The sequence below is a fragment of the Ambystoma mexicanum genome, chromosome 2p, assembly GCF_040938575.1.
Source record: "Ambystoma mexicanum isolate Mex_15411 chromosome 2p, UKY_AmexF1_1, whole genome shotgun sequence".
NCBI lineage: Eukaryota > Metazoa > Chordata > Amphibia > Caudata > Ambystomatidae > Ambystoma > Ambystoma mexicanum.
Window position 1 is genome coordinate 800927231 of NC_090923.1, and position 14292 is coordinate 800941522.

Genomic DNA, 14292 nt, shown 5'->3' on the forward strand with positions numbered 1-14292 from the left:
TCTCGAGATTCAATGGCGCTGGTGTGGTGCGGTGCCCCAAGTGCCAAGAACCCGCGGCCTCCCTGACCCACATGTTTTGGGCCTGCCCGAACATACAAACCTTCTGGTCGCAAATTCAGACCAAGGTAGCAGAGGGGGACATAACGCTAGACGTGCAATCCCCCAAGGCATGTCTATTGGGCTCGTACCCACGAGGGAAAAAAAACAAACCTCTCAACAGGCTCAAAGACTTGATGTACATCCTCGCAAAAAGGCGCATCGCAATGGCCTGGAAGTGTCCCAGGGCCCCTAAACTTGTAACATGGTGGGAGGACCTTCGCAGATGGACTGTGGCTGAAACCGGGGCCTGGGAGCTGGCGCAAAGACAGCAAAAAATAAATGACTCGGAGGACCTCCTGCAGTGGATTGCCCTCACGACGGCCCTGTTCAGTCCTAAGGAAGCCAGCACGTCAGGCGAGGACCCGGACAGCCCGGGCTCACCCTAATGCCAGCAGCAGACTGCGCAACCCCGGTCCGGGTTCACTTGGGGAGGGAGGGAATGGGAAATTATTGTGGATATTTAATTGATTGTCGTGTTGATGATACTGGTTGTATGTTTTCTTGGAAAAAACAATAAAAATATATTTAAAAAAAAAATGAAGATTCTGGCTGACGGACGGACAAGTCGTTGTGGCTTGTGACATAACCTTTGAGTAGTTGATATTTTAGGCTGTTAAACAATTTACAGGGATCATTTGGAATATCACCTGTGCATTTCCCCCTTATTTTGTTAAGGTCAGGTTCCTGCTCTCTAAAATATGCATCTAGTCGAAGCTCTTCTGAGGGAAAGTTCAAGTTGCACCTATATTTTATTGTCGAAGGACCCTACCTAATACTGACATTTTGTTTTCCAGACATTTAGCAAAAGAGTTACTTGTCAGTATATTAATAAAATTTGGGAATACCACATGAATGGCTGCACATTTAACATATTTGAATAATAGCACATCCTAGCATTTTCACCATTTTCCAAAAATAAAAACACAGTTTATAACTAACAGCCATTCTATGGCAATTTCATTTAAAGGGAGAATGGTTGCACCAATCTACAAATCCCAGAATTGTATTTGTGCATTTGAATTTTGATTCAGTTGGCATAATTTTCATATAAAAATGGGTGGCATGTTCAATGTTTCAGCATAGGGGGCTGAGAGGGTGGGCAACAGCTGAATGGAGAGGGTGTGACTCTCCCGAGCTGCGTAAAGGGCGCCTGTAATCCATTCACAGATCCTTCATGGTTCGGTTGTGGGATACATTGACCCACTCAGCAGAATTCCCATTCATAACCAAGCTGTGCTTTTGAGGTCAACAGCAAAATGGCTGCGCTGGCTCCTTGGAGCACGATTGCATCAAAAATGTGTTTTGTAGCGACAAAAGGATGGCTGCACCATCTTGCAGTGAGTTGGAATAGGGGTGAGTTGGAATAGGGGGCACATCAAGAAAAGTGCCGGTGTGTTCTTGGGTGCACCCAAAAGAAGCAAATCAAAGCAGTGCTGCTCTGCTGCTTGCAAAAAGTTTCCATTGAATAGGAAATATTGTACACTGAACAGGGTGCTGCCCTGACACTATTTTCAACTATTCCACATCACATTGTTATATCAAAAAGAACCTGCCATACCCATACATATCCACATTGTGCTTCAGAAGAAGAAAGCATGATCCCTGAATGACAGGCTGTGCCAGCCAAATCTGAAAAATAGAAATAAATATCAAAAGAACCTTAATTTTCAGCCGCAGAAAACACTTGACATTTGAGTCACAAAATGTCAAAAAGATCAATGCTTCAAAGAAACCCCATCTCTGTGGGTCTATGTCAATTTCAGTGCATCTGTGCTTCAAACAAATTGCTGCATACAAGAACTATGGCTACAGAACAATGTGGGAATTCAGATGGAAGAGAAAAACCGAATTTGAAAGGAAAATGCCAGCAGTCATCACATGTTTAAATGTACTTTTGCAAATAAGAAAAATACGTGTTTAAAAGTGTATGTTGAATAAGGCTCTGCCCTGATATATAGCAATGTAAAGGGGTTTGTGCTGTGAAACATATGGGAGGTTTTATTCAACAGGCTTTCTTCTGATTCGGAACAAAAAATAAAATAAGTATTTAAATTGCATTGGCTATGTGGGGAAATCAGCCCCAAACAGGTTTCTGCTTGGGGTTTGCTAGCAACAGAAGGCCCCTCAGAGTAGATTCTAGGGCACACATGGGTGATAATTGCTACCTTGGCAGACTTTTGTCTGGGCTGAGGCTGCTCACAATAGAAATTCTGGGGCACCAATCTGTGAAGTGGAGAAGTGGCAATAAACATTCAATCAAACTGGGAAATCCCCATCCCCACCCTGGGCTGAAATGACAGCTGGTGGTAGCTGAGAAAAAAATGGGCCAAGTGAAGGACAATGTCATGATGCCTACCCCCGGGCATCAGGACCAAGCCCATCAGCTCCGGGAGCAGGCATCCAGACACTTATTAAAACCCCAACAGCCCCGGTTGGGGGCTGTTCGGGTTCAGTCCTGGCGCCTTAGGCGCCAGGCTCATCATAGGAATCAGTCCTGGCGCCTTAGGCGCCAGGCTCATAGACTCTACTTACCTGATGCAGACCATGCTGCAAGTGAGTCCAAGCCAACGTGGGGCCTGGATGGGACTATTTTATTACAGGGACTATTTTTTACTAGGGCGTGGTTCTGGGGAACTTTTTACCTGGAACTACTTTGGAGGCTATTTAAACCACGCCCGAACAGCAGCACACGGTTCGCGTTTTTCTGCATCCCGCAGCGTAACGCTCACCATGCCTGCAGCCAGCATCCAGTCTTCTGCCACACCCGCCTCAAATCTGGAGCTGCTAAAAACAAGAGGAAAGAAAACGACAAGGTTAGAAAACAAACTATTTTCGAATTCCTCACCTGATTCCGGATCCATCTCGCCTCCGGACCTGGAAAGAACATCATTTCAGTACACGTCGCATCTCCAGCTGCAGCGCCTCACCTTACTCACCAGTCCTCGCAGCATCTTCCGATTCGGCGCTGCCTCCATCATTTCTTCGCCGAACTCCGGCACCTGGGGGACAAAAGAAAAACAAGGTGAGCCGAGAAAACCAACAAATATAACTCTTATCACCATAGACTTACCTGATTTACCACTGGAGGTATTATTCTGTAACTCTCCACATCTTCATGTGCCGCACCTGCAAAGAGAGAGAAAACAACACGTTAAACACGTGCAACATTTACCGGACAGCATCGGGTAATACAGACTCTTACCTGAGCGCCACCAGTTACCACGAGAGCATCTTCTCACAAACTCAGCTGCAAGACAAGGAAGGAAGGGGGGAACAAGAGTGAACATCGGACATATTGAACTCTATGAACTTGATACTTACTGGTCCTAGCCAGGAACCTCAGAGTCAATACTCTCCGGAACTCTCCCATGCCTTCAAACCAGTGAAGTAACTGGCATCAACGCGCCCCTGCAATCCATGCAGGATGGAGAGCTCATCTTTCAAGAGTATAAGGTGAAATTGCTGAAAGGGCACTTCAGAGTGATAAGTGGGGAGGACTGTGGGGGGGTGCCATCACTTGAATACACGGGTGGCTAAATCCATCCCTCCACTTGCAGGAGAATACTTCTACGGGTCAAGCAGACAAGATTCGGAGGGCCAGTGCAGTCGGTCATCTCTGCACTACGCATCACATTGGTGGAGACCGCAGCCGTCCGGGTCCGATCGACGCCCCTGTGGGAGCCAGGTGAGCGTAACAGACAAAGGCCCACCCCATTTGTTTGCAAACACTTATTAATAAAATGTTAAGACTTATCTTTGCAACAGAACTTCGCAAAAATGTACCAAGTTAACAGTGTAAATGTAATTTTGTGGTTTTGTTATGCTCACCTGGACCCCACAGGGGTGTCGATCGGACCTGGACAGCTGCGGCCTCCGTCAACGTGATGCATAGTGCAGAGATGACTGTCTGGACTGGCCCGCCTAGTCTTGTCTGCTGGACCTGAAGAAGTATTTTCCTGCAAGTGGAGACAGGGATTAGCCACCTGTGGGTTTTAGTGATGGCCTCCCAACTGTTCTCGCTCTCCCCCACTAATCACCTCCGATATCCCCTTAGTAACATCGGACATATTGAACTCTATGAACTTGATACTTACTGGTCCTAGCCAGGAACCTCAGAGTCAATACTCTCCGGAACTCTCCCATGCCTTCAAACCAGTGAAGTAACTGGCATCAACGCGCCCCTGCAATCCATGCAGGATGGAGAGCTCATCTTTCAAGAGTATAAGGTGAAATTGCTGAAAGGGCACTTCAGAGTGATAAGTGGGGAGGACTGTGGGGGGGTGCCATCACTTGAATACACGGGTGGCTAAATCCATCCCTCCACTTGCAGGAGAATACTTCTACGGGTCAAGCAGACAAGATTCGGAGGGCCAGTGCAGTCGGTCATCTCTGCACTACGCATCACATTGGTGGAGACAGAAGCCCTCTGGGTCCGACCGACACCCCTGTGGGAGCCAGGTGAGCGTAACAGAACGCGAAGCCTCTCTATAAATCCCCACCCGGGCGTTATGGAAACCTCGGAAACCGACCAACTGGCCCAATTAGGGAACTTAGGGCGGAAGTGCACTCCGCTCGCCAAGACACTAATGCCCTCAGGAGAGAACTGATTGTTTCGAAGGAGCGTACTGACAATCTGGCTAGGCAGCTGCTGCAAAACCAAGCAGGGCAAACACCTTTACAAGGACTCGGGGGGCGGGGGGGAAATCCAACTCCTGTTTCATCGAGCAATCCGGTGCAAGTGGTTTTACCAGGGGCTATTCCTTTAACTCCACCTGAATGCTTTGCTGGGGACCCAAAAAGGTTCACTGTGTTTATGAACCAATGTCGCTTGCACTTTCTATGCAGACCTGGAGCTTTTCCGAATGACCAAGCCAAAGTAGCTTTAGTATCATCATACTTGAGCGGCAGTGCAGCTGATTGGTCGATTCCATAAGTCAATCAGGATGACCCTCTTCTTCTGGACTTTCAGGGTTTTCAAATGAGCATGGAAAGACTATTTGCTAGACATTCCCAGGGACAGGCCCTGGATAAGGATCTGTTAACCTATATCACAACCTTTAATAGGCTGGTGGTAGAAACCGGATGGCCAGAGGTAAAACGAATTACACTATTTCATTGTGGACTTCGGGGAGAACTTAAAGATGTTTTAGCCCAAGTTGTGAACCCACCTCAGGATTGCGCAGAATATATAGACTTAGTGACTTACTGGTCCAGTTAGACCATCGGCTTCAGAATAGAAAGGCTGACCGAGCTAAGTTCGAGAATCGGGTATTGGTTAAACCCAACGTCACCCCCAAAGGAACAGATGCAGCAGAACCTATGCAGATCGGGCGGGGGTTAAGGGATCCTTAACTCAAAAGGAAAGAGAAAGCAGACGACAGACGCAATTGTGTCTATACTGTGGGGCCTCAGGACATTTTCTATGGGATTGCCATATAAACCATCCAAGAAAATAGTCGGAGTCGCTGATAGAAATCAAACAGAACCTGATTCGGGAAACAACCACGCCTGACAAGCGTAGAGGTCCGCTTGCCGAGCTTTAAGAAGGACACTCAGACCTTGCACCTAATCATACCAATGGTCCTTATTGATCCAAGGCAGCCATCACGTATGCACGCAGTAAGGGCATACATTGACAGCGGGCCTGTTGGGAACTATATGGACCACGAATTGGCTTCTTGGATGAATCTACCTTTCTGCAAAAAAACCTGTTTGGATGTCATCACCACAGTTGATGGAACTGAAATCGCCTCTGGGCCTGTAACTCATTCCACCACAGAGATGACACTGTTGGGCCAAGATGGGAATCGAGAGACTATTGTGTTTGATTTAATCAAAGCCCTGCAGTTCCAAATAATACTGGGGATACCCTGGTTGGAAACACATAATCCTAGTATTGATTGGCGAGAGAAGAGAATATGCTTCTGGATTGTGCACAGACCCGTTACCCGGAAAAAACCTTGAACAAAGGCCTGGCCACAGTTGCTAACCCAGTCGCGCAGTTACCTCAGGAATATCAAGAATTCCAAGATGTTTTTTTCAAAAAGAACAGGCAAACACCTTACCACCTCACAGATCATACGATTGTCTAATCAACCACATACCCAGTGCACAACCCCCATGCAGTAGAATCTACGCCCTTACGGAACCAGAAAACCTTCACCTATGACAATACTTGGACCAATACCTTGTTAATGGCTTTATTTGTCCATCCAAGTCCCCTGCATCCTCAGCTTTGTTCTTCGTGCCTAAAAAGGAAGGTGACCTGCATGGACTACCGCGCATTAAATCAGATTACGGTGAAGAACCGATACCCATTGACTCTTATCCCCGAATTACTAGACCAAGTAAAGGATGCTTGCATCTACACTAAATTGGATCTCCGAGGGGCATATCATCTGGTACGTGTAAAGAAAGGCGACAAATGGAAGACTGCCTTTCGCACCAAGTACGGATTATTCGAATATCAGGTGATGCCCTTCGGGTTGTGCAATGCACCAGCAGCCTTCCAGTAGTTTATGAACGATGTCCTTCGTGAACTCACTGACGTCTGTGTTGTCGTATACATAGACGATATTCTAGTGTACTCCTCCTCAGAATCAGACCATGTTAAGCATGTGTGTGCAGTCCTTGAGAAACTACGCCAGCACAAGTTATATGCAAAATTGGAAAATGTGTTTTTCATACTACGGAAGTTGAATTCCTTGGATTTATCCTGACTCCAAAAGGAGTCCGAATGGAGACTCGAAAGGTGGACGCAATTCTCAAGTGGCCATCACTCAGTTCAGTTAAAGGGGTACAAACCATGCTCGGATTTGCTAATTTCTACTGCAGATTCATTCCAGATTTCTCACATGTTGTACACCCCATCACAGCACTTTTGCGAAAAAACAAACACTTCTTGTGGACCGAAGAGGCTGAAAAGGCCTTTCAAGAGCTGAAAGCAAAATTCACGTCGCCACCTGTCTTAAAGCATCCCCGCCCTGAACTTCCATACATAGTTGAAACTGATGCATCCAGTTTAGCCATGGGAGCTGTCCTGTCCCAGAAGGATCCCGAAACCAGTCAACTTCACCCAGTAGCATTTTGGTCAAGAAAGTTCTCGGCACCCGAGTTAAACTATGTGGTTACCGATAAAGAGTTATTAGCCATCAAATCCACCTTCAAGGCTTGGCGGCATTATCTTCTCGGTGCCAGGCATACCATCACTGTAATCACCGAAACTTGCAGTATTTAAAAACAGCCAAAGCCCAATCATCGCACCAACTTCGATGGGCATTGTTCTTTGCCTGTCAAACTGGATATTAAATTATGCCTCCTATTGTAACGATTGTATGTATATTGGCCTACGCCAAGTCGCTTAAAACTGTACGCGAATAACTCTCTACGGCAAGGTCTTGACCTTAGAAATTGATGTAAGCCGCCATCTTGAATCGAGCCGCCATTTTTAGGTTTTCTTGCTGTGTAAAAGTCACCCTGTACATCAAAATGGTGGACGATGCCATTCCGAACAGAATCTGGTCATCATGACCTCAGTACAGCTAATGTATAACTTGTCTGCAGGCCACTTGTTAGGGTCGTGAACTGGGACCTTGTCCTTCTGTTGACCTGTGTGTAAATGGATTACCTGTATCAACGGATCTGATCCATGCGCATACCGATGTATATATTAAAAGTTGACCTGGCAGAGACCCTAGACCAGTAATACATTCATGGAATGCTTAACCCGCAAAGGGGTTGGACAAAAGGCTGGAGAAATGTATAAAAGCCTGATTGTCCCAATGTACAGTCTCTCACTGAATACATCAAACCCCGTTGAAGTTTGTTGTGTTGTACTGAGGGCCGATAGCTATCCGATCTGTCATTGACTTTGTCACTGCTTGACCTTAAAATAAAGTACGTTGTATGTTCCATTGTAACCGGTGTTTGGCGTGTTTCCTTTGGGCTTCCCGGCCTCTCATTATTTTTCTGTTTTCACAGTTGGCGCCCGAACAGGGACCCTCAAGATTGATGCCGGATCATTGAAGGTTGACGCATGCTATCGGACCGGGATCGGACGGTGTGATACTACGGGCCCGACTGAACGAGACGCGACACCTCTAAAGCGCTGCACGATCCGATCCTTGGACGATAGCCGTGTGGTCTGAGACGGCATCTTGACGAGGGTCCACTTTTGAGGCGGGCAGATTTGCCAAAATCACCAAACACAAGGTAAAATTTGTTAGGTAAGTTCTTTGATAAACCGTCCGGTCCTCCTTAGGTTTGGTCAGGTGAGTCGTGACCCGACTCTTAATTTAACCCTGACAATTTGAATTTGGCGCATTGTATCTGCAGACACAATTATTGACCAGGTAACACCAAGTATTTGAGAAATGCCTGGGAAATTGTCTAGCTGCTTTAGGGCATTATTCCGCAGCGATCGACAATCTTTGGAATTTTGCCACCCAGGCACCACAGGAGGGGTCCCCGGCGTTTACTATGTATTGTAAGCATGGCATTGGAAGTGTAGTATTTAATGATATTTGGCACAGACAAACCAGACATGCCTCCGAACTTCAGTGGCCAATCAATGGTAGTTTTGAGATCCCTCATATTTAATACTTAGAGTCGGTCTTGTTAAAGAAAAAGGCCAGACCCGCAGCATTTCATGTTCTGCAGAATTGTAAAAAAGAAGCGTTGCAGCAGCTTAAGAGTAGGGAAAAATATGCGCGCCGTCATAAAACGAACGCTGAAAAGGCGTTGTTATATGATCAGGACAAACAGTTTGAGTCAGTTAGGGATATGGATAGGGCTTTCTCACTCGGTATTCAGAAAATCTATCCTTCTAAAGACCTTCATGTTTCTGACTAGTTTCTCGACAAATTGTTAAACGAGCGAAGGCCTGGTGCCTCTGCACCACCTCCGTATGATCCTCTTCCTGTTCCTTTGCCTCTTCCTGCTGTTATTCCTGCTCAACCTGCTGTTCCTATTCTTCCGGCTGTTGTTCCTCCGCCTGCTCTACCACCTCTTCCCATTGCACCAGTAATAACACATCCATTGAATCTGCCTGCACCTCCACTCCCGAGTGGTTCCGAACCGACTATAGTTGATAGGGGTGCGGGGTCGAAGGTTGTTACTCGTAATACTGTCCCTATAGATAAGAAGCGGGATTTGTTTGCATGGGCTAAGCATTGTATGGAGAGAGATGATCGAGCTAATGTTTTCGCCATACTGTCTAATATGGATAATTTTCCTGAGAAAAATGTTTTCATTGAAGGTTTAGGGATTCATTTATGTGTAATGTGGGGTAAATGAAATAATCTGAGGAAGCGCACATTTGTACAAAAGATGCGATTAGATGGATTTCGGATTTATCGATAACTCCAGTTGAGGTATATGACACATACAGTCAATATACGCTAGAAATGCAGAGGAAGGTGATTCAGGTAATGGTAGAGTACTTGCAGGATGAATGTGTGAGGAAGAAGGTTAGTTGTCCCACAGAGTTACTGGGTATTTATAAGAGAGCTTTTTCACTTGACACTTCTTCGACTGCTTTAGCGCTCGACTTCGCTCTGTTGCTTAGTAAGCGTTCGGAGTTGCCTATGAGAGTGGTACCTCTGACATTTGTCCCAAAAGTTGAGATTCCCGGTAATGTTGCAGCGGGTACAGCTGCTGTGGACATTCCCACAAATTATGTATCGCAGTTTGTTCACGTCCCGTTTTCGCGACAGGAAGTGAACACTATTAGGCAATCTATTCCCGACATTAGGAAAAATCCGACAGGATTCTATAAAGAGATAAAGTCCGTCTTGCAGTCCTCAATGGTCACCCTAGGCGATATTGACTTGTTATTCCCTGTACTCCTGCCCGTAGATTTGTGGAAGCAGGTTAGAACAATAGATGATGCACATGGGTTGGGTGATACATGGGCTAATATAACTAGGTTTGACGGGGAAAGGACAGCTGGCGAGAGACCGCCTCAGTTGATACTCACTTTGCCTGACAGAATCATTGCAAAATTAAAAACTATAATTCCCGAAAAAGAATTATTTGGGACAAGCTTACGGCCTGTGTCCAAGGAAAATCTGAGGTTGCCACCAAGTTCTTTAATCGGTTCGAACAAGTATTCTCGGACTTCAGTGGACAGGATTTAGGCATAGAGTCTGGGAAAAGGTTATTTGTGGACAAATTTGTGCGTGGATTGCTACCTGACATCCAGTCACAGATTATGTCTTCCGAGAGCGCTTGGCAGGCGAAATCCCAATCAGAAGTACTACAGATGGCTCAGTACTACGAGAACCGTGTCAATAATGAAAAAGATAGAGTCGAGAAGAGAAAAGGAGACTTAAAGACTAAAGTATTGTTACAACAAATTGTTAGAGGCCCCAGAGGGGGTTAGTTCGCAGATTAGAGGTTAATATGTTCCACAAGGGAACGTGCCCTTGGGTCCTGTGAACATTAACCAGTGTGCCTATTGTCGCCAGGAGGGTCATTGGCATGCACAATGCCCCGTCCTTCGACAGAGGTCGAATAACACATTTGGGAGTATGGGTAGACGACCCAGAGGTCGCCCCGGGGTGGGGGGCCCTGGTAGAGGTCAGAAAGAGGTTGCTGAGGAGGATCCTCAGCAACCTTTTTCACAGGACAATCAGACTTCAAGTGTGGATACTAGAAACATATTCGATCACCCTTCTGCTGCTTACCTCTCTGAGGAGCTTCCTTTTGATGATAATCTGTTTCGTTAGGATTGCCCGAAGCAGGGTTTGGAACCTACACCTATTCCTGTTAGTCAGAAAGGTCTCCACGATGAAATGGTAGTGGGAAATAGGAAACATCAGTTCTTGATAGACACTGGAGCACAGAAGTGCTCCATTGATCATTCTCGGGTTCCAAACATTCCACTGTCAGGGCAAACCAATGTCTCCATAGGGTTTTCTGGCACACCAGTCGTTTGTCCGGTTTCTTCGCCGGTACCCATTTCTTTGGGTCCCTTTACGGACCACTGTTCATTTCTTTTGACTTCGCATTGTGGAGAAAATTTGTTGGGGTTGAATCTGTTGAAGGAATTAAATGCGATAATTCATTGTTCGTCTGATGGAGTGCGTTTGACGATTTCACCACAGCAGTTTTCTGTTTCACAATTTTCTGACTAGACCTTTGCCACCAGAATTCAGTAATGTCCCAGAGTGTTTATGGGCTATTGACGACAACGATGGCGGTGTTCTACAGATTGAGCATGTTAAAATAGTTTTGAAACATGGTATTAAGCTGCCACGCATCCCGCAGTATAAGATCTAGGTTGAAGGTGAGCGAGCTTTTAAGAGCATTGTTTCGAATTATGTGCAACGTGGGGTGATTGAGGAGATTACAGGAAGTTTGTGCAATAGTCTGATTTTACCCGTGTACAAAAAAGGCGATGCCATTCCGTTTCGTTTTATAATTGATTTGCGTGCCATCAATAGAGTTGTCGCTCCGCAATTTCCAATTGTGCCTGATGTGAAGACGATATTAACTAGGATTCCAGCTACGGCTACTTACTTTAGTGTTGTGGACCTGAAGAATGCTTTCTTCAGTATTCCTATACACAAGGACAGTAGATATTTGTTCGCGTTCACCTTAGGGGGACGCGTGTTCACATTTACTCATGCACCTCAAGGTTACACCGAGAGTCCTAGCATTTATAGCAGGGCCTTGAAAGAACAGCTCGATACTCTTGAATTACCTCCTACTTGTACGCTGCTTCAGTATGTTGACGACTTGCTTTTAGCAGCAGATTCTGAGAGCTCTTGTAAAGAGGGCACTGTATTGTTGCTCATCCATCTAGCTAAGCATGGTCGCAAAGCTTTGCTTAAAAAGTTTCAATATTGTTGCCAGGGGGTCGCCTATTTAGGCGACCTCCTGTCAAAGGAGGGAAGAAGATTGACACCTGAAAGAATAAAACACATTTCTGGCATGTCTGTCCCAAATACACAGAAGGAAGTCAGAGCCTTAATAGGTATGGCTCCCGAACTTTTCACTAGTGATAAAACCGATGTTGGCCTTGACAAAGAAGGGCATTTCTTCGCCACTGCCATGGAAATCGGAACATCAACAATCATTTGTGCTTCTCAAGACTGCATTATGCTCTGCACCGGTTTTGGGTACACCAAATTACAACAAGGCCTTTGTGTTGTTTGTGCATGAATGTGATGGATGTGCTTTGGCTGTATTAACGCAGGAACATGGAGGGAAGAATAGGCTGTGAGGTTACTACTCTTCCGCCCTTGATCCTGTCGCATGCGCTTTGCCAAGATGTTGCCGTGTCTGTAAAGCAGAGTGAGGGAATGGTCCTAGGCCATGATCTAACCCTGATGGTACCTCACTCTGTAGATGTTCTATTGAACAAAACCCAAACGCAGCACCTCACTTCCGCAAGATTGACGAGAAATTAATTGATCTTGTTTGCTCCCCACATCCAAATTAGGAGGAGTTGTGTTCTTAATCCGGCTGAACTCCTACCTTCACCTCAAAATACTGTTTGCGGTGATAATGAGTCACATGACTGCATGTATATTACTAAACAAGAAACAAAGGGCAGGATTGATCTTAAGGACACTCCTTTGGATAATGCGCAAGGGGAGCTATTTTGTGATGGCTCCTGCTTCAAACTTCCGGATGGTACATCCACAGCTGCTTATGCAGTCACTACATTAAGTACGTTTGTAGAGACCAAGAGAGTTACGCATAACTCCGCGCAGGCTGCAGAGATTATAGCATTAACCCGAGCTTGTGAGCTTTCCGAAGGGCTAACAGTGAATAGATATACTGACAGTCAGTATGCTTTTGGGGTGGCTCACAACTTTGGGAGACTTTGGTCAGAGAGAGGGTTTCCAACTTCACATGAGACCAAGATTCATCATGGTGCCCTGATAGTACAATTGCTCTCGGCGCTCGCGCTCCCTAGTCAGTTAGCGATTATGAAATGCGCAGCGCATCGCAAGATCACAGATGATGTAGGAAAAGGGAATGCTTTTTCTGATCAGATAGCCAGACAAACTGCCACAGATCTTCGCACAGAAATGTATGCTCTAAGAGAAACTAGGGATGTCTATGTAATGGACGAGGATATTGGGTCTGTGTGGGATATCCAAGCTGATGCCACAATAGAAGAATCTAAGAAATGGGCTGAAGGCCTGGCAAATTAGATGATGATGATGGGTGTTGGGTGGACACAGTTGAAGGGAAATGGTTACTTCCTGATGCCTACATAGTCATGATGGTTACTATGGCACACAGTCCCACAGATGTGTGTGCTCAATAGATCACGAAAAATGTTAGAGAAAGTCTGGGTAAATGATAAGATTTCGAAAATTGCTCAGCATTATGTCCAAAATTGCATGATTTGCCTACAGCACAATGTGGGGAAGGGGACAGTAACTCCAAGAGGTAGCTTTGGGCCTCCTTCTGTCCCATTTGAAGTGATTCATTTTGATTTTATTCGAGATGGAGCAGCGCAATAGCTTGAAATATGTCCTTGTGGTCATTTGTGCCTGTAGTAAATGGGTTGAGGCTTTCCCTGTCAAAGATGCTACAGCCATGACCACTGCGAAAATTATGATAAAGGAGTATTTTCCACGGTTTGGGTTGCCAAGAGTCATTTGGTCGGACAATGGTCCACATTTTGTTGCTGCTGTAATTTTGCAGATATGTACGGCACTACATATTGATAAGCGATTCCATTCGGCTAGACATCCTCAAAGTGCCGGGTTGGTAGAGAGACATAACGGTATCCTAAAGAACAAGCTTGCTAAGACGTGTGCCGGTACCAAACTAAAATGGCCGGACGCCTTACCGATCGTGTTACTGGCCATGCGCACTACCCCTCAAACTAAGACTGGGCTCTCTCCATTTGAGGTGGTGATGGGGAGGCCTGCCAATATTTGGGGTCTCCCGAAACCTAAAGCACTGAAGTGCTGAGAATGTATTGCTTTCAGACTACTGTAACCAGTTGACTAAAAATCTGTATTTCATTTATCATCAGGTACGATCAGCTTTACCTGTACGCTACGAGGGCCCAGGTCACAATATTCGGCCTGGAAGCTGGGCCCTGGTGAGAGAAAACAGGGGTCCTCTTGCCTCGCGCCTCGCTGGCGGGGACCATTCCAGGTTTTGTTGGTCACCCAAACGGCAGTGCGGGTGGGTGGAAAGAAGAATTGGATACACGCGACGCAT

At 46.0% G+C, this 14292-nt stretch overlaps 1 protein-coding gene across 5 annotated transcripts in view; it reads right to left on the reverse strand.

Moving 5' to 3' along the window:
- SIPA1L3 (signal induced proliferation associated 1 like 3) overlaps positions 1-14292 on the reverse strand; it is a 1632279-nt gene that overhangs the window by 210323 nt on the left and 1407664 nt on the right. The gene's annotated exons all lie outside the window — the stretch shown is intronic.